The following is a 27,687-nucleotide window of genomic DNA, read 5'->3' as shown; positions in this document are numbered from 1 at the left end:
CCCAGTAAATAATCTCATTGAACAAAATTAAAACGTAGGTCCAACGAGCAGCATAAAACACAACCCACATATCAAAAACTGATTTTTCTTAACAAAAAATAAATAAATTCCTTCCAATAGCACCTTAGGTAAAGGTAAAGGAACCCTGACTATTAGGTCCAGTCGTGGACGACTCTGGGGTCGCGGCGCTCATCTCGCTTTATTGGCCGAGGGAGCCGGCATACAGCTTCCGGGTCACGTGGCCAGCATGACTAAGCTGCTTCTGGCGAACCAGAGCAGCACACGGAAATGCTGTTTACTTTCCTGCCGGAGCGGTACCTATTTATCTACTTGCACTTTGATGTGCTTTTGAACTGCTAGGTTGGCAGGAGAAAGGACCAAGCAGTGGGAGCTCACCCCGTCGTGGGTATTCAAACCACCAACCTTCTGATTGGCAAGTCCTAGGCTCTGTGGTTTAACCCACAGCGCCACCCGCATCCCTAGTAGCACCTTAGAGACCAACTAATTTTGTTATTGGTATGAACTGCCGTGTGCATGCACACTTCTTCAGATACACTGAAACAAAAGTCTTAATTACAGAAGATCTTCACGGGGTTAACAATCATACAAAAATCATGCAGAAAGTAAGCCCTTCCGAAGATATCCGTGCTGGTTTGGGAATGGTGTGGCAAAGAACAATCGTCAGTACAAGCAATTGTTGCTGCACCCATTCCTCCATTCCATCAGAGTTCCTTCCTTCCTCTCCATTTCCTCTTTATTCCCCCCTCCCCCTGGCTTTCTAAAATCCTTCGTTACCTCCCACCCTCTCCTCTTCCTATGGCATTTCAGAACAATGGGAATAGCAATGTTTTATGTGATTTAAAAAAACCAACCACCACACTACAGTGGTACCTCGAGTTACAGACGCTTCAGGTTACAGACTCCGCTAACCCAGAAATGGTACCTCGGGTTAAGAACTTTGCTTCAGGATGAGAACAGAAATTCTGCTCCGGCGGCGCAGCGGCAGCAGGAGGCACCATTAGCTAAAGTGGTACCTCAGGTTAAGAACAATTTCAGGTTAAGAACGGACCTCCAGAACTAATTAAGTTCTTTTTTTAAAAAAAACAACTTTTTTTTATACAGACTCCGCTAACCCAGAAGTGGTACCTCGGGTTAAGAACTTTGCTTCAGGATGAGAACAGAAATTCTGCTCCGGCGGCGCAGCGGCAGCAGGAGGCACCATTAGCTAAAGTGGTACCTCAGGTTAAGAACAATTTCAGATTAAGAACGGACCTCCAGAACTAATTAAGTTCTTTTTTTTAAAAAAACAACTTTTTTTTATACAGACTCCGCTAACCCAGAAGTGGTACCTCGGGTTAAGAACTTTGCTTCAGGATGAGAACAGAAATTCTGCTCCGGCGGCGCAGCGGCAGCAGGAGGCACCATTAGCTAAAGTGGTACCTCAGGTTAAGAACAATTTCAGGTTAAGAACGGACCTCCAGAACTAATTAAGTTCTTTTTTTAAAAAAAACTGTTTTTTATTCAAAATTAAAACAAAACATATTATCCAGAAACATATCATCCTTCTCCCCCCCCTCCATTTTTCCTCCCTCCCCCACCCTCCCACACAAAACCCACCCACCCACCCCCGGCTTCCCTCAGTTCCAGTCTTTGATTTCTCTGAGAATCCTGTTTTCTGCATGTTACAAAGTTGTCTAGATCCTCAAGCTATTTAGCTGATTATTATCAATAAAAAGTTTGTGAATGTTTATTCAAAGCGAGCCAAGTAGTCTAGTTCGCTTTGTTGCTTCTTCAAGGGTTCCCATTCATCTTTAAAATCACAGTTATCCTTGTCCCGTAGCTTATATGTCAGTTTGGCCAGTTCTGCATAGTCCATCAATTTTTCTTGCCATGATTCTTCAGTTGGGGTTTCTTCAGTCTTCCACCCTAATTAAGTACTTAACCCGAGGTACCACTCTATGTTTTTTCTCCTAGCTGTCTGAGAACAATGGCTGCTAACCATAGCTGTGATGTTCTACCACATCTGCCATAGGCAGTAGAGCTCTGAATCTCAGTCACTGAGATTCACAGGCAGGGAGAGTGCTGTCGAGCTCAGGTGCTACTCACTGGTTTCCCACGAGCATCTTGTTGGCCACTGTAACAATGGGTTGCTGGCCTGATCCTGCACACTCTTCTTATGTTCTTCATAAATCGATAAGCTTCTGCTGTGTGGGTGTTTGTGTGTTTGCATGTTGTTGTTGTTTAGTCGTTTAGTCATGTCTGACTCTTTGTGACCCCATGGACCAGAGCACGCCAGGCACTTCTGTCTTCCACTGCCTCCTGCAGTTTGGTCAAACTCATGCTGGCAGCTTCGAGAACACTGTCCAACCATCTCATCCTCTGTCGTCCCCTTCTCCTTGTGCCCTCCATCTTTCCCAACATCAGGGTCTTTTCCAGGGAGTCTTCTCTTCTCATGAGGTGGCCAAAGTATTGGAGACTCAGCTTCCGGATCTGTCCTTCCAGTGAGCACTCGGGGCTGATTTCCTTAAGAATGGATAGGTTTGATCTTCTTGCAGTCCATGGGACTCTCAATTCAAAAGCATCAATTTTTCGGCGATCAGCCTTAAATATGGTCCAGCTCTCACTTCCATACATCACTACTGGGAAAACCATAGCTTTAACTATACGGACCTTTGTTGGCAAGGTGATGTCTCTGCTTTCTAAGATGCTGTCTAGGTTTATCATCACTTTTCTCCCAAGAAGCAGGCGTCTTTTAATTTCGTGGCTGCTGTCACCATCTGCAGTGATCATGGAGCCCAAGAAAGTACCTTATTTTTTGCCCTATAGGACACACTTTTCCCCCTCCAAAAATGAAGAGGAAATGTGTGTGCATCCTATGGGGTGAATGCAGGCTTTCGCTGAAGCCTGGAGAGCGAGAGGGGTCGGTACGCACCAACCCCTCTCACTCTCCAGGCTTCAGGAAGCTATCCGCAAGCCTTGGGAGCCTGCGGGAGTTCCTGCCGGGCTCCCCCGGCTTGCGCAGAGCTGCCTCCTTATCCCGAAGCCCCGGCGCTGAGGAGGGCTCCCACGGCTTGCAGAGAGCAGCCTGTTCCAGGGGCTGGGGTCGGGGGAAGCTTCTTTATTTCCCCCCCAAAAAACTAGGTGTGCCTTATAGGCCGGTGTGCCCTATGGGGCGAAAAATACGGTAAAATCTCTCACTGCCTCCATTTCTTTCCCTTCTATTTGCCAGGAGGTGATGGGACCAGTGGCCATGATCTTCGTTTTTTTGATGTTGAGCTTCAGACCATATTTTGCGCTCTCCTCTTTCACCCTCCAACATTTCTCCGATGAGTATAGGAACGTCCCATTCCATAATGATAATTTTACTATTTATACCCCGCACATCTTACTGGGTTGCCCCAACCACTCTGCGCAGCTTCTAACACATATAAAAACATAGTAAAACTTTTTTTTTAACTTCCCTATAACTCCATACCCTCCAACATTTCTCCAATGAAAATAGAGACATCCTAAAGAAAAGCGAGAGGGATGCGGGTCGTGCTGTGGGTTAAACCACAGAGCCTAGGACTTGCCGATCAGAAGGTCGGCGGTTTGAATCTCCGCGATGGTTTGAGCTCCCATTGCTCGGCCCCTGCTCCTGCCAACCTAGCAGTTCGAAAGCATGTCAAAGTGCAAGGAGATTAATAAGTACCGCTCCAGCAGGAAGGTAAACAGCGTTTCGGTGCGCTGCTCTGGTTCGCCATAAGTGGTTAGTCATGCTGGCCACATGACCCGGAAGCTGTACGCCGGCTCCCTTGGCCAATAAAGCGAGATGAGTGCCGCAACCCCAGAGTCGGCCATGACTGGACCTAATTGTCAGGGGTCCCTTTACCTTTACCTTTAAGGAAAAGCAGGACATTCCAGGATCAAATCAGAAACCAGGATAACTTCTCTAAATCAGGGATGTCCCTGGAAAATAGGGACACATGGAGGGTCTGGGTTTGTGGAGCACAATAAAGTCAGAATGGAATTACTTCCACTAGCTTTCCAGATCAGCATCTGTATCGATCTGTTGCATTATATTGTTTTTAATAGACTCATAGAATCAGGAGAGGCATGAAAAGGGCAGAGCAATGGCAGGCTCTACACAGACGCAGTCTCTGATTGCTCGGAAAAAGCCCTGGAGAGGAGGAGACATAGACGGCTTGGGGCGGTGAAAACCTTTAATCTCAGCAATTGATTTCATGGAGTCATACCTACAGGAAATGAGCTGCTGTGCTCATTAGGCCTGAAACTCAGCCAAGTCTGTGAAGATAGTGTTTTTTTTACTAATAAAGAGGTAACTCCAACTTTGAACTGTGTAATTTACTGAACAGCTCACTCTGTGACTCTGATGTAGGACCACATCTGATAGTCCCACAGCACTTCCATACATGCCTACTGAGAAATAAGCTCCATGGGTGCTAGCTAACTAAGTTATTCTCAGAGCAATCCCATTGGAATTAATGGACACAAGTGAGTCATAATGGGTCTACTCTGAATAGGACCAACATTGGCTATAACCAACTGGATTCAATGGAACTTACTCCCAAGTATGTGTGTTTAAGACTGCAGTCTCTAATAACTGCATCACAGGGTCAGATTCTAACCCATTACGGGTAAATGGTTGCATGCAAGAGCAATATATTATTTGAATAAATGTGTTTTGATCAACAGTGTGAATTGATGAGGCTACAGTAAGAGCCCGACAATATGCTTCTATGAGCAACCGGGAGACGCAATGGTTTTTAACTTTTGCTGGTTCTGTCCTAATTTATTTCCTGCTCACCACCTGTCCTAACTCATTTTCTGCTCAAACCCAGACCCTGCCACCCACCAGGGCCCCAAACATCCCACAAATGCCATCTTGTATATCACAGCAATAATAAACACCCTGCTAGTATAAATTATGGATAAGGGGAAATTGGGATTCCCCACCATTACTGTTGCTAACCCTCCACCCAATTTAAAACCAATAGATTGCTGGGAAAGTCATGTTAAGTGCTGGGTAATCCACAATTGACTCCCAACTGGGTTTGTGTTGGGCCTCTGAAAGCCTGAGTAAGTTGATATCCACATGAAAAGAATTCTTGGGCTGACCCTAACTCTTTCCATTTGGAAGACGGAGCGGGTGTGCTTGAGAATGACCTGCACATCCTCAAGGCACCGGGCTGAAGAAAAGCGAACATAGGAGGAACATATGCAGCTGGATCCAATATCCTCAAATGAGCTATTCATTAAACGTGACGATTTCCAGCTAGACAAGGAAAGATTGAGTCATCAGACTGCACAGGTTTTGTGCTCTCTTTTTTTTCTAAATCAGAGAGGGAAAGGGGGCTTGAGGTGTGTGGGGTGTCAATCAACACAACAAGCAGAGACGCAGAATGACCTTGCGGGTGACTGCATTAGACTTACCGCAAGGGGATTAAGAGAGCAGGTTGGTAGCTTAACTCCTAGCTTGATCAGGGCAAAACACAAGAATTAACCTGGATGGGGTCAAAGTGGAATGTGCATGGTCTCAAAGCACTTCACGTGCCTCCTTAGGGAAGCCCAGCCAGCATCTGGAAAACTATGGCTCCTCTTACTCATTTTACAATATAAAGAAAATGAAAAAAGGGGGTGGGCGTGGGAAGGGAGAAAAGGGGCTAAGTGCCAGGAGAGCAGAACTGCTTATCTTTACATAAGAACATCAGAAAAGCTCTGCTGGATCCAGCCAATGGTCCATCTAATTCAGCAACTTGTTCTCACAGTGGCATAGCTGTCAACTTACAGATTTGAAAATAAGGGACCAGCAGCCTCGGAAATAAGGGATCAGCAGCCAAAATAACGGATTTTCAGAGCACAGGTATGTTCAACTTCTGAGCCCCTCTGAGCCATAGGCAGAAAGCCCAGCCAGCAGCCAAACGAAGCCTCAAGCAGTGGTTCCCACAGCGCAGCAACCCGGCAAAGGGGATGCAGCAAGGAAAACCACCGTCACCTCTCCACTGGGAAGCGCTGAGCAAAGGCGAGTCCCCAGGCAACACGGCCGACTTGATCGGCACAAGGCATGCAAGCTCCACCCCCCAGTCGTTCTTAGACTCCTTATTGGGCGAGCAACGCAGCCAAGCAACACAGTTGGAGCCTCCCTCCTCCCTGGCTGGCAGGGAGGGAGGGAGAGGAGCTGCTTCCTTTGAAACCCGGGAAATTTAAGGGACATCATCAATAAGGGACAGCAGCGGGACACGGCGCTGGGATAAGGGACTTTCCCGCCAAATAAGGGACGGTTGACAGCTATGCACAGTGGCCAGTCAGATTCTTCCAGGAAGCCCATAGACGGGGCAGAAAGAAAGCAGCTCCTCTCTCACTGTTACTCAAAAGAACATCAGAACACCTTTGCTGGATCTGGCCATTGGCCCATCTAGTCCAGTATCCTGCTCTCACAGTGGCCAATCAGATGCCCATGGGAAGCCCATAAACAGGACCTGAGCACCACAGCACTCTCGCCTCCTACATTTTCCAGAAACATACCACCTTTGACTGTGGGTGCAGAGTGTAGTCGTCATGGCAAGTAGCCATCAATAGTTTGAAAAGTAATTTTCCAGGAATGCTCAGGGTACCTGCAAAACCAAATATTGAAAAGGTTCTTCTGAAGGATTGGGTCATGACTCTGTCTGATCTGGTGGACAGACACACCAGAAAGCGGATCTAGATGCTCCAATGCAACTAGGTGGCTTCTCTGCACCATTGTGGGTCATAAGAACAGAAGATCAGTCCGGTTGGGTCACGTTCATGTGTTTCCATTTAGTCCACTGACCTGATTCCCACAGTGAAGTGAAGACAAGTCCGATCGGAGTATTTCAACAAAAGGCACTATGAAAAGGATTAAGTGAGATTGAAACATATTGATAGCTTACTTCCCCCTCTATGTTTAATGGGACATTCATAATAGTTGGCAATTTGAAGAAAGATAATCATGGGTGGATTCAAATTACTGGGGAAAAGATTCCCTCAGAAGCTCCCATATTTGCAAGTGTATTGAATATAATACTCTAGCATAGTACTGATGTCAGGAGCACTGCTATTTTAATTTTTTCCCCCTGTGTGCTAGAATGTATTAACAGGAAGCTGCCCTGGTTAGAGTACAGTTTGGGGGGGCTAGATACGTATCGTATTTTTTGCTCTATAAGACTCACTTTTCCCCTCCTAAAAAGTAAGGGGAATTATGTGTCCGACTTATGGAGCGAATGCAGGCTGCGCAGCTATCCTGTGCTTTCACTGCACAGCGATCCCTCTTGCTGTTCTGGCTTCTGAGATTCAGAATATATTTTTTCTTGTTTTCCTCCTACAAAAACAAGGTGCGTCTTGTGATCTGGTGCGTCTTATAGAGCAAAAAATACTGCATATATTGTACTGGGCATGGCAGCCCTACCCACTTGATGGCAGAAGACAGAAGGTGCTTCCTTTCCATTCTGACATCCCAGAGTCACTGCCTGCATCAAGGAGGCAGGACCAGCAATATGTGCAGTCATGGTGGGTCCCAATCTCCCCCTTTCTCCATATGTTTAATGTATTCATGGAAGCAGTCTGAACAAGTCTAACACAGGGTTTCCCAAACTTGGGTCTCCGGCTGTTTTTGAACTACATTTCCCATCATGCCTGAGAACTGGTCCTGCTAGTTATGGGTGATGGGAACTGTAGTCCAAAAACAGCTGGAGACCCAAGTTTGGGAAACTCTGGACTAACATGTGAAGCACTTAAACCCTTAGAAATGGCATAAATGTTAGAACTAGGAAAGTACCTTCTCCCAAGTCAGCCCATTGGTCCGTCTAGCTGAGTGTTGACAGCTAGAGATGGGAGTAGGGCAGAATGCAATTTGGTTCACATTTAAAGTCAAGCCACCTAAATCCACACTTTCTGAAAGGGGACGTGAACTGAAACTCAGCCATCCTTTGAAATTCATACTCCTGCGAATTTTGCAACGCACTTCCCCAGACAAGTGGTGTGTGTGCAAATGGGCATTTACTAAGTGTGCACAAAATGAATGCATTGGAATTGTAGACAAAAATGCATTATGTTAGAGGAAACTGCTTTGTGAGGGAACATGCTTGTTTTCTCCTGCTCTGGACGGCAGGACTCGAACCAAAGGCTCTTACAAGAAAGAAGATTATGACTAAACCTTCAAAAAAGCTTTCTGACAGGTAAGAGTAGTTCAGCAGTGGACACTCTTTCCTTGAAGGTTTCTAAGCAGAGGTTGGATGGCCATCTGTCATGGATTCCTTAGCTGAGATTCCTGCCATTGCAGGGGTTGGACTAGATGACCCTTGGGGTCCCTTCAACTCTAAGATTCTATGATTCCATAAATGTGCATAAAAATGTGCATGGTAGGAGAAATGCACACCAAAATGATGAATTTTCATGGGGACTATTTTTTAATTTTTTTAAAAAATTAATGGAATCTGTTGTGGAAATGCTGAGAGCTGAACGTAAGATTGGGGTGGGGTGGGGAGAGAGAGAAACTGAAACTGCAAGAAGCCAGGTTACAGGGAACCCGGCAGAGGGCCTTCTCGGTAGTGGCACCTGCCCTGTGGAACGCCCTCCCACCAGATGCCAAAGAGAAAAACAACTACCAGACTTTTAGAAGACATCTGAAGGCAGCCCTGTTTAGGGAAGTCTTTAATGTTTAATAGACTATTGTATTTTAATATTCTGTTGGAAGCTGCCCAGAGTGGTTGGGGAAACCCAGTCAGATGGGCGGGGTATAAATAATAAATTATTATTATTATTACAGATTCACCCATGCCTACTGACAACACTGACTTGCGTGACTCTCATGGGTCCAACACAGAAGTCCTTCTCAGGCCTACTTGCAGATGGCAGGAATTGAACCCGAGTCCTTCTTCATCGGGTGGCGCTGTGGGTTAAACCACAGAGCCTAGGACTTGCCGATCAGAAGGTCGGTGGTTCGAATCCCTGTGACGGGGTGAATTCCCATTGCTCGGTCCCTGCTCCTGCCCACCTAGCAGTTCAAAAGTACGTCAAAGTGCAAGTAGATAAATAGGTACCGCCCTGGCGGGAAGGTAAACGGCATTTCTCTGCGCTGCTCTGGTTCACCAGAAGCGGCTTAGTCATGCTGGCCACATGACCCGGAAGCTGTATGCCTCCTCCCTCAGCCAATAAAGCGAGATGAGTGCCGCAACCCCAGAGTCGGCCACGACTGGACCTAATGGTCAGGGGTCCCTTTACCTTTTACCTTCTTCATCGAGCAAAGTCGGTGTTCTACCACTGAGCTTTGACTCTTCCCCAAGCAATTTGTTACCAGGTCAAGGTCTCCAAAAGGCCATCACGTTTTCCTGTAGGATGGAATCTGTATCTTCTGTGTGTCTTTTCCTTCCAGTCCCCTTCCCTCATTCCACCCACCCCCCCCCCATTCCCTCTTGAGCCAGCAGGATGAACTTGAAATCTGAACCGTCTGCCTTCATTGTGCCTGATAAGAGTGAATGAAAAATCCCTAAAGCCATATACCCAGTGCTGTGAATTGACAGGAGTAATTATAAGCTTAACCAAGACTGCAGAAATGTTTAAGACAATGGGCACTATTACAGATGGACGGGCGGAGGGCTGGGTGCACCATAAATGTGATGGAATGAGCTTAAATTAATAACAACCTTCCAAAACATATTTGCCAAGTGGCCATTTAACAGAACTGCTCTACACTGAAGATTTCAAGCACTTGTGAATGGATTAAATTGGATTTCTAGGTCTCCAGCATCTGAAGTGGCTGAATCACTAATGTGACTTCCCTGGTGTTTGATATTTAAAACAGAGGTTTGAGGAGACATCCACAAGGATACTTCAGTAAAGGAAAAGAAACAGAGCAAGCACAGTAGAGCAGCAAGCTGAGAAAAATCTATCTCTTCTGGCTTCTTTCAGCTTCTCATTTTATCCAGGCTTAAGCTGACTTTGCCTTATTTCCAGTTTGTGATTATTATTTTTGAAAAAGAAAGTCTGCAATAACTGAGTAGCAACGGATACGAGGAACTAAAAATGAGGGAGAGATTTGGTTCCATACACTTTTTCTTATGAACCTACCTAATTTTGCACATTCCCAAACAATGCATATCCTACAAAAATGGGACTCCTATGAATTTTGTAACCATATCACAAAATTTGTAGGGGAAGGTGTGCATAACATGCATGTATTTGTAGCAGTGGACAAATCTATCAATCTTAGTTTCTTATCTTTCAGATTTTAAAATCAGTTCTCTTTCCACATCAGTTTCCAATTTTATTATTATTTTTTTAAAATTTGCCAGCATTTTAGTACACATTTCTCTTAATATAAGCATTTTTTTGCAAGCAGTTTCCCCTAATATGATGCGTTTCTATATGCCATTTTGGAAATATTCAGCTGGGATTCAGCGGCAGGTCAACAAATTCAGGTTGTGCCGTTTGAGTGGATTTGGTGTTCTTGTGCAACAAACCGCCTTCCAAAAAAAGCCCCAAACTCTGGCATTTTACAGTTAGGAAATTGGTGGGAAATGCACCAGTAAGTCTGGGAAAACACTTTTTTTTTACATAACCTCTCTGGAAACAAATCAGAATGCACGCTCAGTAAACAGTGGATGTTGTATAAACTCAATGCAAACGATCAGGATGGATGCTGCATAAACAGACCATCTGGGTGTGACCTCAGACAATCCTTGGCCTGGATTAATTGGAGAATATGACCAAGGCTAAGAGACCAGATGATGTTATGTATGTACCAGCTCTTTGACTCTAGTGTGCCAATCTATACAATCAGCATTAGTGGACAGGTAAAGTTTTACTTTGAGTGTACCAGTTTGGGTTATGGGTGGAGGCAATAGGAACGAAGGTTTTGTTGGACTGTAGAGATGGGTGAATTTGTCAGTTTTTGTTTCTCTCCGTTTCTCATTTTTCCACTTCTCCACATTTCCACAACAGTTTGCTGTCTTAAAAAAAAAAAATTCCTCTTTAAAATTCTTCAGTATTTAAGTACTGATTTTTCCTAATAAGCATGCTTGTATGGAATTTTGCCTAACTTACACATTTCCCCCATACAATTTCCCCACATATAATTTCACTGTTTGTATATTATTTTCACTAATATATGCATCTTTATGCAGATTAAACTCTACATACTTTTGTACACATTACCTGCCTGGAGAAATGCATTGAAAAATTCAGTTAAGTGTACATTTCGAAGACCGACTATGTTTCAGTTTGTGCATTGCTTTAAAAGGTGAAAGTTGGGTAGGATCACCTTTACAGTGGTACCTCGGGTTAAGTACTTAATTCGTTCCAGAGGTCCGTACTTAACCTGAAACTGTTCTTAACCTGAAGCACCACTTTAGTTAATGGGGCCTCCTGCTGCCGCCGCCAGAGCACAATTTCTGTTCTCATCCTGAAGCAAAGTTCTTAACCTGAAGCAGTACTTCTGGGTTAGCGGAGTCTGTAACCTGAAGCGTATGTAACCTGAAGCATATGTAACCCGAGGTACCACTGTAAATGCAAACTGGATCAAATTTCTCCTCCATCCCTGCTGGACTGCACCATTTCATACTGTAGAGGGAGTGAGCAAATTTCTGGTTTTGTTGCAGCTAAGCCGAACCATTCTTCCCAAAATGCTGTGGGTTTTCTTTTCAAGCAGTGTTTTGCTTTTCATAGCAGCACTGTTACTGACACACACCTCAGCAGGGCAGTCAAGGAAGAGTTTCTGACACCAGCTTCCACTTTAAGATCCGTGCTCTTGAATCATCCTTTGTCACTATGAGGAGTTTGATGATAAACAATGAGGATTGATGAGGAAGATAAGTGTCAGAAACTATTAAGGAATGTTCAGCTGCTCATTCTGTGCATGAGTGATAACTGCACAAATGTGCTAAAGGAGGTTTTGAAACACCAGGAAAGGTGTAAAATAGGATTAGGATTTGGAAGCATAAGATTGATAGGGGAAGAATTGCTTAGGAGAATACAATGGACAAGATTTCCAAGTAGACTCACTGGAGGCTGATTTAAGACACCGTGAATTACAGCCTGAGCAGCATGTTATAATGTTCATAAAAAATCATGTTGTACAGGCCTCCCACTTCGGAATGCATGTGAGTAAAACTGCATGCTTAAATGTACTTTGAGTCACCATTGCTCCTCTGCCCAGTCCCTGACAGTAAGAATAGAGTCCTATATCTGTGACAGCCAGGCTTTAATGGGATTTACTTTAAGAGTCCTCCAAAACCTGGCAATTGTTACTCTGGCAAATGGGTAAAAAGAACTTTTATAGGCATTCCTTGAGCATCTAAAAGAAAATAAGATAATAGTGCTATTTTGGAGTAGGTATTTCCTAATCTGGTTTGTGGTATGGAAAACTGTTCCCCGCAAAGGAAACAAATTTAGGACACTACCACCATATGTGTGGTACAGTGATTCAGGAAGTTTACAATCTCGTCAGCATAAAGGAGAGGTATTTTGGCTGATTTTATGCAATTTTGCAGGGTGTTTGCGCCATCGGTGTACCTCTTTAAAAGCGTAAGTGGGGACAAAGCCAACTGAACTAGTATCTTATGTATTTGGGAAATTATTCATTTTCCTAATGAGTTAATGGGGTGAACTATTTGCTCAAAGGTGGTTAAAGAGTATGTAGCTCGAGTGATTGTTTTTGGCCGGTTGAGAAAAAGTATGAGTGGATGGATTTCTAATCATCTAAAGTAGGCATGTCCAAAGTCTGCTCTAGGGGCCTAATCCGGCCCACCAGTCGATTTAATCTGGCCCCCATGGCAGTATATGTCCTGGGGTAAAATTCTTTAAAAAGCTCAACAACTTTGGGGTAAAATTGTAAAAAAAAAAAAGTTCAACAACTTTGGTCGGCCCTCACACGTGTTCACTTCATCAGATCTGGCCCTCTTTGAAAAAAGCTTGGGCACCCCTGATCTAAAGGCTTTGTCTCCTAGTCAAAAGTTTAATTCTGGGACTATAAGTGGGTTGTCGTTTTTTCTCCCCCTTAAGCCATTTACTTAGAAGTGTGTCCTATTGAAATTGTAGCTGGATTTGCTTCCAAAACAAGATAGAGAGTGAGGGAGTAGTCCTAGCACCCAGTCCACATTCCCAGATTAGGCTGGTGTACCCTTTCATTGGCCCCAAAGGATAGATTCTGCATAATGTGCTGAAACTACAAAATGCCCCACTAGGGGAGCACCAGACTGTGGATTGTATCCTACTCATTGAAGGATACTACCATGATTTTATTTATTTCAATGGGTCCCCTCTGAGTGGGACTAGCATTAACTATAATCACAGAATCGCATAATTGTAGAGTTGGAAGGGACCGTGATGATCATCCAGTGCAACCCCTTGTAGCGCAGGAATCTTTTACCCAACATGGGACTTGAACCCACAACCTTGAGATTAAGAGTCTCATGCTCTACTGACTGAGCTATCTCTCCCCCCCCCCATTTGTTTTTAACTGGAGATGGCAGGGACCTTTGGCGCACAAAGTATTTGTTCTGTTGCTAAGCTGTGGTCCCTCCCCTAGCTGTGAAAACGGTGTCCAAACATTTCAGGCTTGCAGGGTGCTGAAATGCAACATTTACATGGCGGGCGCAAAACTGAGATCAATAGGAGTTGATCAGATTATGCTGGCGCAATCGATCTAACTAACTGAAATGGATCGTTCCGCTTCCTTAACGGGGCTGTCATTTCTACCCTGTTCTATTTCCATTCACTGGACCTTTGACATTACAAGCACTCCTGCCTCTTTAATTACAGGCATTTAAAAACCAGTGGCAGGGAACTTGTCACTTAATGCAGAAAATGAGCGTGCTGGCAATGCTAACACATTCATCTCCTGGCTCATTCCTGGAAGCAATAATCATAGCTCGAAAAAGCATAGAGGGTCAGAGAGAGACGGGAGAAGCCAGAAACAGAGGTGATAGGTGGCTGATAATATCTGTTTTGCTGGGAGCTGCGCAGGATTTTAAATTTCAAAATTGGTTGTGGGGAGGGAATAAATAGAGAGGAGCTATTTCAGCTTCACTGCGGAGAGAGGGGGATACAGCAAGATCAAGCAAAGCGAGCAACGCAAAGCAAATGAAACATTTTTACACGTTACACCGGTTGACAGCTAGAAATACATGTGGGCAGCAAAGTCCTGGGTCCCAGTGGAAGGCTGGCCCAGTAGGGCAAATGGGGCACTGCCTTCCAGGAGCCCAGGGGGCAGTGAAAGGGGTGGTCAGAGGCACAAGTGAGCACAGCAATGCGTGTCAAGTGTTGAGTGTTGAAACTAGTATGTTAGTTTCTATACACTTTCACCCACCTCTCTCTATGCTCCACCCAGGGAAGCAAAAGATGCAATTAAGAGTTCAAGGACACATTCCAGCCAGGCAAAGACACCCAAGGAGTGTCATTAAAGGGAAAGGGAAAGGGACCCCTGACCATTAGGCCCAGTCATGACCAACTCTGGGGTTGCGGCGCCCATCTTGCTTTACTGGCCAAGGGAGCCGGCGTACAGCTTCCGGGTCATGTGGCCAGCATGACTAAGCCACTTCTGGCAAACCAGAGCAGCGCACGGAAATGCCGTTTACCTTCCCGCCGGAGCAGTACCTATTTATCTACTTGCACTTTGACATGCTTTCGAACTGCTAGGTTGGCAGGAGCAGGGACCAAGCAACGGGAGCTCACCCTGTCATGGGGATTCGAACCACCAACCTTCTGATCAGCAAGTCCTAGGCTCTGTGGTTTAACCCACAGCGCCACCTGCGTCCCTGGAGGGCCATTAGGCCACTCCTAATTTCAACAGTCTTGTTCAGGGGTGGGTGTCACAGACTGGTTGAATGGAGAGGAATGGAGGGAGTGGCACGATCACACAGGGTCCCCGGACGTTTTATAGTCCCACTGACTCCACCCCCCTGGGTCCTGACTGGGCAACCTGTTTAACTATTTCACCTCCAGCACTCTCTCATATGTTAACGTCACAGGGAGGAACCAGCTGGGGAACCCCCAAGTGAAGGAATTTCAGAGCCAGGGGACTGATGGTGGGATGACGATGAGTGGTTAGAGGGACAAGACTGTGAGGAGGTTGTTTCAGAAGCTGAAGAGGAAACAGGGCTTGGTGAGCAGGGAGGGTCTGTAGAAGAGAGATGTCCAGAATCAGGGGCAGAAGCTGGAAGCCAAGAGGCAGGGAGGAGTCTGGCTGGTCAAGAGGCACAGATCTCTGCGACAAGCTCCCCTCCCACCGGTCTGCCAGAACCAGGAGAGGCGTGAAGAGGGAAGAGGAGAAGTTAGCTTTCCACAGCTACAGTCTCAGATTGCTTGGGGAAAACCCTGGAGAGGAGGGGACTGGAGAGGCAGGGACCTTCAGTCTCAGCAACTGCTTCATAGGGGGCCCGACCTGCCAGAGATGAGTTGCTGTGCTCACTAGGCCTGCCACTCCTGTGTAGATCCTGTTTTTGCTAAGAGTTAACTCCAACTTACTCAGTGCATTTTTCTGCTGGCTCGCTCCTGTCAGTGGGTGCCCATTGGGATAGACTCGAGGTTTGTTCCTCTCCGGTTCAGGAAAGCAAAAATTGGAATGGGCATTATAATTCTACTCTCTTCTCCCTCCAGCAGTTTCTTGTTAAGCGGCAGCCTCAAGATCAACATTTGGCAGGACTTGGTACTTGTGCAGACGGAGAGTCCTTTCTTCCACCATGTTCTCTTCCTGAGAACAGCCACAGGGGCCAGACAGAGAGGCTCAGAGGGCCGCACTGAAGTTCCCTATCGCTGCTCTTATGTGTGAAATAGAAATCTGAACTTTTCATGCTGAATTGGAGAAGAGATTACATTAGATTAACTCATCCCGCCTATGGTGGCCTTTGGGCACTGTGGACAGGTCAGGATATCACAAGGCTTCTTCTTCCACTTGAGCCTTACTTGAGCAAACAGGCTACATCTGTGTTCCCACGTCCTTGCTTTCTCTTTGATGCCTGGGTTGCTTCTGTGTGATAAGAAGGGATGTGGGTGGCGCTGTGGTCTAAACCACTGAGCCTCTTGGGCTTGTTGATCAGAAGGTCGGTGGTTCGAATCCCCGCACCGGAGTGAGCTCCCGTGTCATACCATAATGAAAGGTTAAGCATCTTTCTTAGAAGTGAAAAAGATGAGTTTCAGAAGAAGATGAAAAGAAACTACTAGAAAATGCTATCAATGCAGATGTTTTCTGGGGTTCCATGAGATGTAAGGGGTTTTCTGGGGTTCCATGAGGTGAGCTCCCATTGCTCTGTCCCAGCTCCTGCCAACCTAGCAGTTTGAAAGCACGCCAGTGCAAGTAGATAAATAGGTACTGCTGTGGCGGGAAGGTAAACGGTGTTTCCGTGCACTCTGGTTTCCATCACGGTGTTCCATTGTGCCAGAAGCAGTTAACTCATGCTTGTCCACATGACCTGAAAAGCTGTCTGTTGACAAACGTTGGCTCCTTCAGCCTGAAAGCGAGATGAGCGCCACAACCCCATAGTTGCCTTTGACTGGACTTAACCATCCTTGGGTCCTTAACCTTTACCTATGTGAGAAGATTTCTGGAAAAAGCTACCTCCCCACTTCATGAAATGCATTCTGCCCCCTCTGTCCCCTCCCCATTTTTATGGTCTAACCACTGCAGTGACAACTTTTCTATAAATGACAAACTCAAATAACCCACTTCTTGAATATTCTTATTTCAAAGCTGTATTTGAGAGTGCTTAACAGTCAAGGCTATTTTTGCCAACACAGCTATGGTAGAGAAATTTGCACACACACACACACCCATTTCATTTTCTTATAAGCGCTATTAACTGTTACACGAGATGCTTATTTTCAAAGCTGCAATTGAAAGATTAGAAAGAAACTCAGTAAGCCGTAATAAGCAAGGAAAGCATGCTTATTAGGAAAGGACATGAAGTTCAGCTGGGTTCAGGAGGGGTTGCGGAAAGTCTACTTCAGGTTACATTTGCTAAGTTCAAAAGATTTAAGCAACTCAGAAACACACAAAGAGACACATATACACACCTGCTACACAACCTTACCATCAAAAATTAAGAAATATTGTCCTAGAGAAATATTGTTTCTATGTAGATTAGGGATAGAGGGTCTGCCTGGCCTGCATAAGTTACCAGGTTCAAGCTCCAGATAGGGCTGTGAGAGACACCTGTCTGAAACTCTGGAGAGTTTTTGCCTGTCAGTGTCAACAGTGCTGAGCTAGGTGGATTACTGTGTTCCCATATTGCAGGACTGAGAAACTTTTGGCCCTCCAGATGTTGCTGAACTACAATTCCCATCAGCCCTAGTAATCAGGTAACCTTATAATGCTGAAGTCCCACCCAACCAGGAAGTAATTTGACCCCTGGCATACATATGTGCAGGTGTCAGGGAGCAAAAGCAGACATTCCAAGGGAGTTTTCTCTCTGTATGTTTCATTGAATGTCTGCCTGCTATGTACAAGGCCTGAACTAAAAAAAGACAAAACCTTCCTGTTCCTTTCTCCTCAAATAATACACAGTTTTGTTCAGTTTCCTCAGGAAAATGTTATAAGGATTTCTCTCTCCCCCTCCCATTTGTGTCATTTAAGTGACTTTGCTGACAGGGGTGCACCCTGAGAGAGAGAGGCCTAGAGGTCCACATTTGGAGTCTCCTTTCTGCATTAATGAATGGGGTCTTACTGGGAGAACCCAGTGCTACCCATTGGCACAATTCTAAGGGAAATCCGAATGGGGGTTTCATAGCCAAGGTCAGCAGGAACCTGTGAAGAGCTGCAGCTTGGCAGAAGTTAGCTCAGAGCTAACATGGATTTCCAGGATGCATCTGTCACCGAGATGCGCCGCTCAAGTCCACAGCTGGATTTTTCAAGGTCAGATGCTTGCAAAATACACCAGGAAGCTCATCTCTTCTATCGTGAATTGCCTGAAAGGACTTCAGAGCAAAAGTTGACTCCTGACCTTCCCATTATACATCGTCCAATTTTTAGCGTGGCCTTTTGATTGTGGCCCTGACTGAGCCGCTGTAATCTTTCAACCTTCTCCTTTTGAACTCTCCTGCCCTCTTTGGTCTTCCTGAGTTGCGCGGCAGAGTCCCTTGATCTCCTCTGGGCCATTTCTACCCTAGCACAAACTTTTAAATCTTGCCTTTGTCAAATCTTGTTTTCAGTCGCTTCTCTGGTCCACAGCCCTCAGTTTGTGCATCATTCCACTTCCTCCCACCCGGCTAAAATATTAGGCTTCTATTTTTAAAATCTTTCATTTATTGCTAGCTTTCCGTCCAAGCCCTGTGATGGAGCCAGACACCCTAAAGCAAGAAAAGTTTCTCTGTGCTCCAGAATTCCGTCAAAGAATTAGCCCTTTTAAATGCCAGATATGAAAAGGGCAGCTGCCGCAGGCAGATCATAGAGATGGAAGGGACACCAAAGGTCATCTAGTCCAACCCCCAGCAATGCAGGAATCTCAGCTAAAGCATCCATGACAGAGGGCCATCCAGCCCCTGCTTAAAAACCTCCGAGGAAGGTTTTTACACAACCTTCCTGCCTTCTGCTGAATGGAGGTAGTGCCTGATTTATGTATAAGCTAAACAAGCTATAGCTTACGGCCCCACTCTCTTGGGGGCCCCAAAAAATTAAACCTGGATGTACATTTCCAAAATATAAGAGAAGAAACAAAATAAAACCAACATACAGCAACAGTGTTTTGTGTTGTGTAGGCGCCTATGATGTAAATAATGGGCCCCACCTGCTAGCCTGCTCCCTAAAATATCACTGGTTTGCTCATCTCTATATACAGTGGTACCTCGGGTTACAGACGCTTCAGGTTACAGACACTTCAGGTTACAGTCTCCGCTAACCCAGAAATAGTACCTCGGGTTAAGAACTTTGCTTTAGGATGAGAACAGAAATCACGCGTTAGCGGCATGGCGGCAGCAGGAGGCCCCATTAGCTTAAGTGGTACCTTGGGTTAAGAACAGTTTCAGGTTAAGAACGTACCTCCAGAATGAATTAAGTTCTTAACCTGAGGTACCACCGTATAGGGTGCCTGCATTCTGCATGTGCAAATGGCTTTAGATACCCATTAGGTCCATAAATTACCACATAGCATATATTCAACTCAAAAACCAGTGGCAATTTGTTGTTGACAAAGGACAGCTGAACATATAAAAGGTCCCATTACCTTCAGTAGCTTAGGGCCTCGTCAAACCTAAAACCTGCCCTGAATGGAGGCATGCTAGGTAGCTTATATCCAACATTTTGGAGCTTCTGTTTTGCAAGATTCTACTCCCACATAGCAAGAGGAGGATATAATGTAGATCAGGGGTCAGCAAACTTTTTCAGCAGGGGGCCGGTCCACTGTCCCTCAGACCTTGCGGGGGGCTGAACTATATTTTGAAGAAAAAAAGAACGAATTTGTATGCTCCACAAATACCCAGAGGTGCATTTTAAATAAAAGGACACATTCTACTCATGTAAAAACACACAGATTCCTGGACCGTCCGCAGGCTGGATTTAGAAGGCGATTGGGCCGGATCCGGCCCCCGGGCCTTAGTTTGCCTACCCATGATGTGGATGACTTGCCACAAAGACAGCAACAGGGGTGAAGTTCCTGCAGCCTCTCATGGGTAATTCCGTGCATGTGTGCGTGCGCATGAGTGCTTTAACAATAATGTATAGATCCTAGAAACAGCCACAAGGCTGCTAACATTCTGGGGGGTGGGACAAAATTGACAGTAGCTGCACCTTGCACCATGACAGCCGCTTTCGCTGCTAACAATCCAGCCCTACGTTCAAATCTTGGCAGCAAAATTAAGGCAGACTCTACTTATCTTGCCCTGAGGTATTTCACCAGGTGCTGAATATTTAATTTTAATTAGGGTTTGAAATGTGGCCTCTAACAATCTCTCTCTCCCCCTCCTCCTCCCCTCGATATTGGATTTAGGCTCAAAGAGGAACTCAGCAAATTACACCAAGTAAAGCGGCAAGCCTCTCTAGACGTTTTCACACAGCTGGTCGCCGGAAGACATTTCTTTACATTGGGGCTGACAGTTGCTTCACTGAGCACTTATGGCTGGTGGCTACTAGCTAGTCAATATCTCCCCACCAGCTTGGTTGGCAGCAGGGCTAGAGAGGAGTTTCGCAGTTAGAATGAAGCCAAAGAAGGAGGATACATCTAGGTGGGAGTTTATTGTAAGACAGAATTGTAGAATTGTAGAATTGGAAGGGACCACTGTGGTCATCTATTCCAACAACAACAACAACAACAACAACAACAACAACAACAACAACAACAACAACAACAACAACAACAACAACAACAATTCATTATTTGTACCCCACCCATCCAGCTGGGCTTCCCCAGCCACTCTGGGCAGCTTCCAACAAAGATTAAAAATACATTAAAATGTTAAACATTAAAAACTTCCCTGAACAGGGCTGCCTTCAGATGTCTTCTAAATGTCAGGTAGTTGTTGTTCTCTTTGACATCTGATGGGAGGGCGTTCCACAGGGAGGGTGTCACTACCGAGAAGGCCCTCTGCCTGGTTCCCTGTAACCTCACTTCTCACAATGAGGGAACCGCCAGAAGGCCCTCGGAGCTGGACCTCAGTGTCCGGGCAGAACGATGAGGGTGGAGACACTCCTTCAGGTATACTGAGCCGAGGCCATTTAGGGCTTTAACGGTCAGCACCAACACTTTGAATTGTGCTCGGAAACATACTGGGAGCCAATGTAGGTCTTTCAGGACCAGTGTTATGTGGTCTTGGTGGCCGCTCCCAGTCACCAGCCTTGCTGCCGCATTCTGGATTAGTTGCAGTTTCTGGGTCACCTTCAAAGGTAGCCCCACGTAGAGAGCATTGCAGTAGTCCAACCTCCTGCAGTGCAGGAATTTTTTGCCCAATGTGGGACTCGAACTCATGACCTGAGATCAAGAGTCTCGTGCTGTAACAACTGGACTATCCCAGCAGTTTCTTTAACAACCTCCACATGACATTGTTGGTATCAAAATGCCAGCCTCTTGTTCCCCCTTCTCCAGATTAATAGTAAATTACCTTTTCCAGGGAAAATCTGATCCCACTGTCAACAATGGGAAACCGAAGTTAGTTGTGTCCATTGATGTCAATGGGTCTACTCTGAGTAGGACTAGCATGGGCTGCAACACAACTTGTTTATGACTTCTCAGTGGTGTAGTTGCATATTAAGCCCAAGTCTAGAAGAACCTGCAGGCGAAGGTCCAAGAGGGTTTTTTAACAATTATTGCTTTGTGTGCTAGCTGGCAAGAAGGAGCCTTGTCTGCCTGGGTAGCTCAGTTAGTTAAACCGTGGTGCTTATAATACCAAGATTGCAAGTTCAAGCCCCGTAAAGGACAGTTGGATATTCCTGCATTGTAGGGGGTTGGAACTACAGTGGTACCCCCAGGTTACAGATGCTTCAGGTTACAGACTCCGCTAACCCAGAAATACTAATAATAAGAATAAGAAGAATATTTTATTATTCATACCCCGCCCATCTGGCTGAGTTTCCCCAGCCACTCTGGGCGGCTCCCAATCAAATGTTAAAAACAGTACAGCATTAAATATTAAAAACTTCCCGGAACAGGGCTGCCTTCAGATGTCTTTTAAAGATCGGATAGCTGCTTATTTCTTTCACATCTGAAGGGAGGACATTCCACAGGGTGGGCGCTGCTACCGAGAAGGCCCTCTGCCTGGTTCCCTGTAACATCACTTCTTGCAATGAGGGAACCGCCAGAAGGCCCTCTGCGCTGGATCTCAGTGTCCGGGCTGAACAATGGGTGTGGAGACGCTCCTTCAGGTATACAGGACCGAGGCCATTTAGGGCTTTAAAGGTCAGCACCAACACTTTGAATTGTGCTCGGAAACGTACTGGGAGCCAATGCAGATCTCTCAGGACCAGTGTTACGTAGTCCCGACGGCAAGTCCCAGTCACCAGTCTAGCTGCCACATTCTGGATTAATTGCAGTTTCCAGGTCACCTTCAAAGGTAGCTCCACGTAGAGCGCATTGCAGTAGTCCAAGCGGGAGATAACTAGAGCATGCCATAGTACCTCAGGTTAAGAACTTTGCTTCAGGATGAGAACAGAAATCGCGCTGTGGCGGCACCGTAGCAGCGGGAGTCCCTACTAGCTAAAGTGGTGCCTCAGGTTAAGAACAGTTTCAGGTTAAGAACGGACCTCCGGAACGAATTAAGTTCTTAATCCAAGGTACCACTGTAGATGATTCTCAGAGTCCCTTCCAGCTCTGCAGTTCTATGATTTTATGGCTTTGCTTTGCTTTGGGGGGAATGGATGCCGATCTACAGAGTAGCATTGTCTTGCCTGGGCATAATTTCAGAGGAATCCCCCTGTTGGAAAGAGCTGCAAAAGAAGTGGAAACATGCATGCAGTTTGGCAGCGAAACCTCTTTCCATTCCTGCCCCCCTCTCCCCTTTTTTTGGATATAGTACAGGAATCCTTTTGTGGGTTCTGCATGGTGAAAACTGATATAAAACAGCTTGGGCTGGTTTTATGTATTCCCCCGCTCTCTCCCACCCCTCCCATGTTAAGCACTGGAACAAACTGGTCAGGAAGATTGAATGTTTATGCAGGAGGACGTCATGCAAGTGGGGCAAGCCAATTCTCTGTGAGTTTATAAGGAAGCCAGCCAGACGAGGTCTCCAGTCTGTGCTTTGACCCCTGGTCGCCTTTTAATTTTTCAAAGTTTATCTAGCCCCATCTCAGCAGTGCTTGAATGGAAAGCGATCTGCCTACTCCGGGCTTTTGGCAGAAGGAGACTTCCCTCACATGGAAAAGTGTTTAATACCAATTTAATGGTCTGTCTAGCCGCTGTTACATCCCTTCCCTCTCCATTTCTCTCTCTCCTACTGACAAACAACGCTGGAACAATTCTGCCAGGGGGGAGTGGGCCTTCTTCGTCCCCCTCGCTGCGATGCAAAAAGCCCTCCACTGCCCCCCACTTAAGCTTCCTTTAAAATTTGTTTTTACAATAAGTTGCGTGGCGAAAGACAAAAATCTGTAAAACGTCTTGAATTAGTCAGCAGTTTTATAAAAATGTTGTGGGCTTGCGGTGAATTTGGGGGAAGAGGGGAAAGAGGAGAGAGAGAGAGAGAGAGAGAGAGAGAGAGAGAGAGAGAGAGAGAGAGAGAGAAGGGATGGGAGGACAATTTGATTTAGTTCACATTAAAAGGCGAACCTACCCAATTCTCCCTTTCCAAACAAAACGAAATCCACTGGAAACACAGCCCTCCTTCAAAATGCGCACATATTCTGATTTTGCAGTTTGATTCTCCAGCCAAGAAATGTGTACAAAAATACATACACCAGAGTGAGAAAGAAAGTAGAAAGTAGAAAGAAAGTAACATTCAGAAATGCTTTCTATTAAGGGAAATTGCTTTGCAAAAAATATACATTTTAGGCAAAATTGCATACCAATCTGTTTATATTCTGAGAAATCCATATGAAAATGCTGATGGATTTCCACAGGCATTTTGTTAATTAAAATAACACAAACTGATGTGGAAATGTGGAGAATAGAATTTAGGACTGGAAGAAATGAGAAACTGAAATCAACAGATCTGACTGTCCCTAACAGCTAATGATAAAAAATTCTCCCACTTTTTTTTTAAAAAAATAACATTCACACACATATTCTCTATCAATTAATGACAAAAGAAATAGCTTTTGAAAATGATCAAGGGGTGGGACGAGGTGGCAGATTTCAGTGAACTTAAGGAAAGACTCATTTAAGGAAAGTGTATTTTTATGTGTTCAAAAAATGGTTTTAAAGAGAAGCTCAGTTCATGCTGCAGGAATTTTTGGGCAGCCAAAATAAAGAACAACAAAGCTTTTAGAAGACAACTGAAGACTCCCCTGTATTGGGAAGTTTTTAATCTTTGGCATTTTACTATGTTTTTATATGTGCTGGAAGCTGCCCAGAGTGGCTGGGGAAATCCAGCAAGATGGGTGGAGCATACATCATCATCATCATCATCATCATCATCATCGCCTTTTCTCTAAACTAAAAAATCCTCAGTGCTTCAGCCTTTCTTTAAAAGGTGGTCACTCTGTCCCATGGATCATTTTGGGTTCGGTTCTTTGGTTGCAATTGTTTCATGGTGTCCTGGGCTTACGGAAGTATTGGGCTGGTTTCACAGGTTCCTGCTTCCAATACTGTCACATCTGCAAAACCGTAGAGGCAGGTCTGATGCTGTTTCCAATCAGAGCATGTCCTGTGACTTCTCACTGAAATCCTGAAATCTTCTACACCGCAGATGTTCTTGCGTTAATGACACGTTGCAGATACAACTATGTACTTGCGAGGTTGGGGAGACAGAAGGGGTTCCCAACACACACCATAGGAAGCTGCTTTCTACTGACCAGCGGTCCATCTATGTTAGTGTGGTTAATAATAATAATAAATTTATTGTTTATACCCCACCCATCTGGTTGGGTTTCCCCAGCCACTCTGGGCGGCTTCCAACCAAATATTAAAAACAATACAGCGTCAGACATTAAAAACTTCCCTAAACAGGGCCGCCTTCAGTTGTCTTTTAAAAGTAAAATAATTGTTTATTGCCTTGACATCTGCTGGGAGGGCGTTCCACAGGGTGGGCACCACTACCAAAACCCCCTCTGCCTGGTTCCCTGTAACCTCACTTCTCACAGGGATGGAACCGCCAGAAGGCCCTCGGTGCTGGACCTGTGTCCAGGCTGGATGATGGGGGTGGAGACGCTCCTTCAGGAATACAGAACCAAGGCTGTTTAGGGCTTTAAAGGTCAGCACCAACACTTTGGATTGTGCTCGGAAACGTACTGGGAGCCAATGAAGAGTTTCAGGTGAGCATCTATCTACCTGGATATGCCAAGGCATTCAACTTGGGACCTCCTGCATGCTATGCCACTGCGTGATGGCCCTTCCTCAATCGGAGAAGCATTGCCAAACAACTAAGAAATAAAAAAGTGATGTATGGAAAGAGCCGTAGCTAGGTGATCTTGCGCCCCTGGCAGAACTGTCCAGATTGCGCTCCCTAGCCACAAATTAGCTCTTCTTTCTGCCTCTCTTCCAACCCCCCTCCACCCATTCAATTCATCCTCTATTTAAAACCATTTTTTATGAGGCAATAATCAATATTTATATTTATGGACATATTTTTAATCCGATTTTGTGCCCCCCCAATCACCTTCACCCCTGACGGTGGCCCACCTCACCACCCACTAGCTACAGCCCTGTGTATGGACTGTCCGGTAAAAACCTTCCACTAATGCAAAATACAACAAAATTGTATTCTGCCAAAGTGTGAGCCATTGTAATGAATGCACATGACTAACTTGGATCCGTTCATTTCAGTGAGTGGAACTTAGCTGGATACTACCGAAAGAGACAGACTAAAGACACCCATGTTGCAGATAGTCTTGCAAAAGAAAGGAATGGATGCCAAAAACCCCAAAACTGATATATTTGCTGATAATGTCTTTTTCTTTTTAAAACAAAAAACAAAACTTTGAAAACATTGCCTAAGAGAGAGAAGGCAAGACAGCTCTGTGAATGTACAGTAGTGGTTGAACAGTACTCTCCATCAAGACCTTTTCTTTTCCAGCCACCCCACAAAGTGTTTTTTCCCTACTCTTACTGATCAAAGGGATGTTTTCAGCTGTTTGATGTTCAATGTGTCCCCCAATTCCCCTTCCCCCTTCCCCCCTTCCTTTCTGCCTTCTCTTGTCCCCCTTCACTCAAATGCTTCAGCCAGCCTCAGGCTTCCCTCACCTTACATATTCTTCTATAGACAGGAGGAGCAACAAAGTCCTGTTTTGAATCAGATCATGAAGTTCAAATGCTGCTCTTTTTATTTCAGCAGCTCCTGGGCTTACTAACTTTGACTTTCCGGCTAACTTGGCAACGAATATTGTTTGGTACTTTAAAGGGGAGGGAGAGAGGGTTGGAGACTCACTTGAAACCTTCAGAGTTTTCCAACTTCCCAACTGGTATGTCAGAATATATAATACAGTGTAATTTATCTACTAAATCTAAGGCCTGCCTTTTGGTCTGACAAACTCACGAGATGGTTTACAGTAATCTCTGTGCAAAACCTTATTTTGCAAGGGTTTATTTTTTTTTACGAGTTTGTGGAACATTTTGTGCTGAGGCATTTTTTAATTCTTTGATATGGTTTTAATTGTGTTTTATGGCTGTTTCTCTTTTATTTTCGAGTTGCTTTGGAGGGGGGAAATGTTTTTTAAAGTAATGATAAAGGTAAAGGGACCCCTGACCATTAGGTCCGGTCGTGACCGACTGTGGGGTTGTGGCGCTCATCTTGCTTTATTGGCCAAGGGAGCCGGCGTACAGCTTCCGGGTCATGTGGCCAGCATGACTAAGCCGCTTCTGGCGAACCAGAGCAGCGCACGGAAACACTGTTTACCTTCCCGCTGGAGCAGTACCTATTTATCTACTTGCACTTTGACGTGCTTTCGAACTGCTAGGTTGGCAGGAGCATGGACCGAGAAACGGGAGCTCACCCCATCGCGGGGATTCGAACCGCCGAAATTCTGATCGGCAAGTCCTAGGCTCTGTGGTTTAACCCACAGCACCACCTGCGTCCCTCAGAGTAATGATATACATAACTAAAATAAAGAACAAAACATGAAACCTATATGGGGTAGTTATCACAAACCTGGGCTCAAAAGTTTGGGTTCAAATGTGCGCTCATCTTCAGCCAAGGGTGCCCAGTCTTTCTTGTGTATATTTGGTAAAATGCTAGTGATATTTTTCCCCCATGAGAAACTGAGAGAAACCGAAATAAACAGATTGGTCCTAACCTGAATTTTTAGTGACTACAATCAGCTGATGATGGGCCCGTTCACAGTTTATTTGTTGTATTTGCTAGTAACTTTTCTCACAGGGTGCCCCAAAGTTTAGCAAACAGGTAACAGCTTGGCCAATGTGAGAACAGGATGCTGGACTAGATAGGACACTGGCCTGATCCAGCACACTCTTCTTATGTTCTTAGACTGAGCAGACCCATAGGTCCCCTCACCTGAGACTTCCCCACAAAGTGAGATGTCTTGTATTTCTGTTTAAGTTATACTCATGCTTCCTGAATTGGCATCTTAGCATGCAAATTTTATGCAAATCTATACTCCCCCCTCTTTTTTATGATGTTGTAGCTGATGTATCGGGACGCGGGTGGTGCTGTGGTCTAAACCACTGAGCGTAGGGCTTGCTGATCAGAAGGTCGGTGGTTCAAATCCCCACGACGGGGTGAGCTCCTGTTGCTCAGTCCCTGCTCCTGCCAACCTAGCAGTTTGAAAGCACGCCAGTGCAAGTAGATAAATAGGTACCACTCCAGCAGGAAGGTAAACGGCATTTCCGTACGCAGCTCTGGTTCACCAGAAGTGGCTTAGTCATGCTGGCCACATGACCCGGAAGCTGTACGCAGGCTCCTTCGGTCAATAAAGCGAGATGAGCGCCACAACCCCAGAGTCGTCCGCAACTGGACCTAATGCTCAGGGGTCCCTTTACCTATGTATGATGGAAGCCATCTGGAGTGGCTGGGGTAACACAGTCAGATCGGTGGGGTATATGTATTCTTATTCTTATTCTTGAATAGGACATCCATATTTTCGATGGAGAAATGTTGGAGGGTATACAAACCACATCTGTTGTCGGTACATTTTCTGTCAAACACACA

At 45.4% G+C, this 27,687-nt stretch overlaps 1 protein-coding gene across 1 annotated transcript in view; it reads right to left on the bottom strand.

The window, feature by feature from the left end:
• The window catches only part of TMC3 (transmembrane channel like 3), a 243,750-nt gene that overhangs the window by 105,896 nt on the left and 110,167 nt on the right, over positions 1-27,687 (bottom strand). The window lies entirely within an intron of this gene.

The sequence above is a fragment of the Podarcis bocagei genome (genome assembly GCF_964188305.1).
Source record: "Podarcis bocagei genome assembly, chromosome: 14".
Lineage (NCBI taxonomy): Eukaryota > Metazoa > Chordata > Lepidosauria > Squamata > Lacertidae > Podarcis > Podarcis bocagei.
The sequence above is the reverse complement of the archived record's forward strand: the minus strand, read 5'-3'. Positions and strand labels throughout refer to the sequence as shown.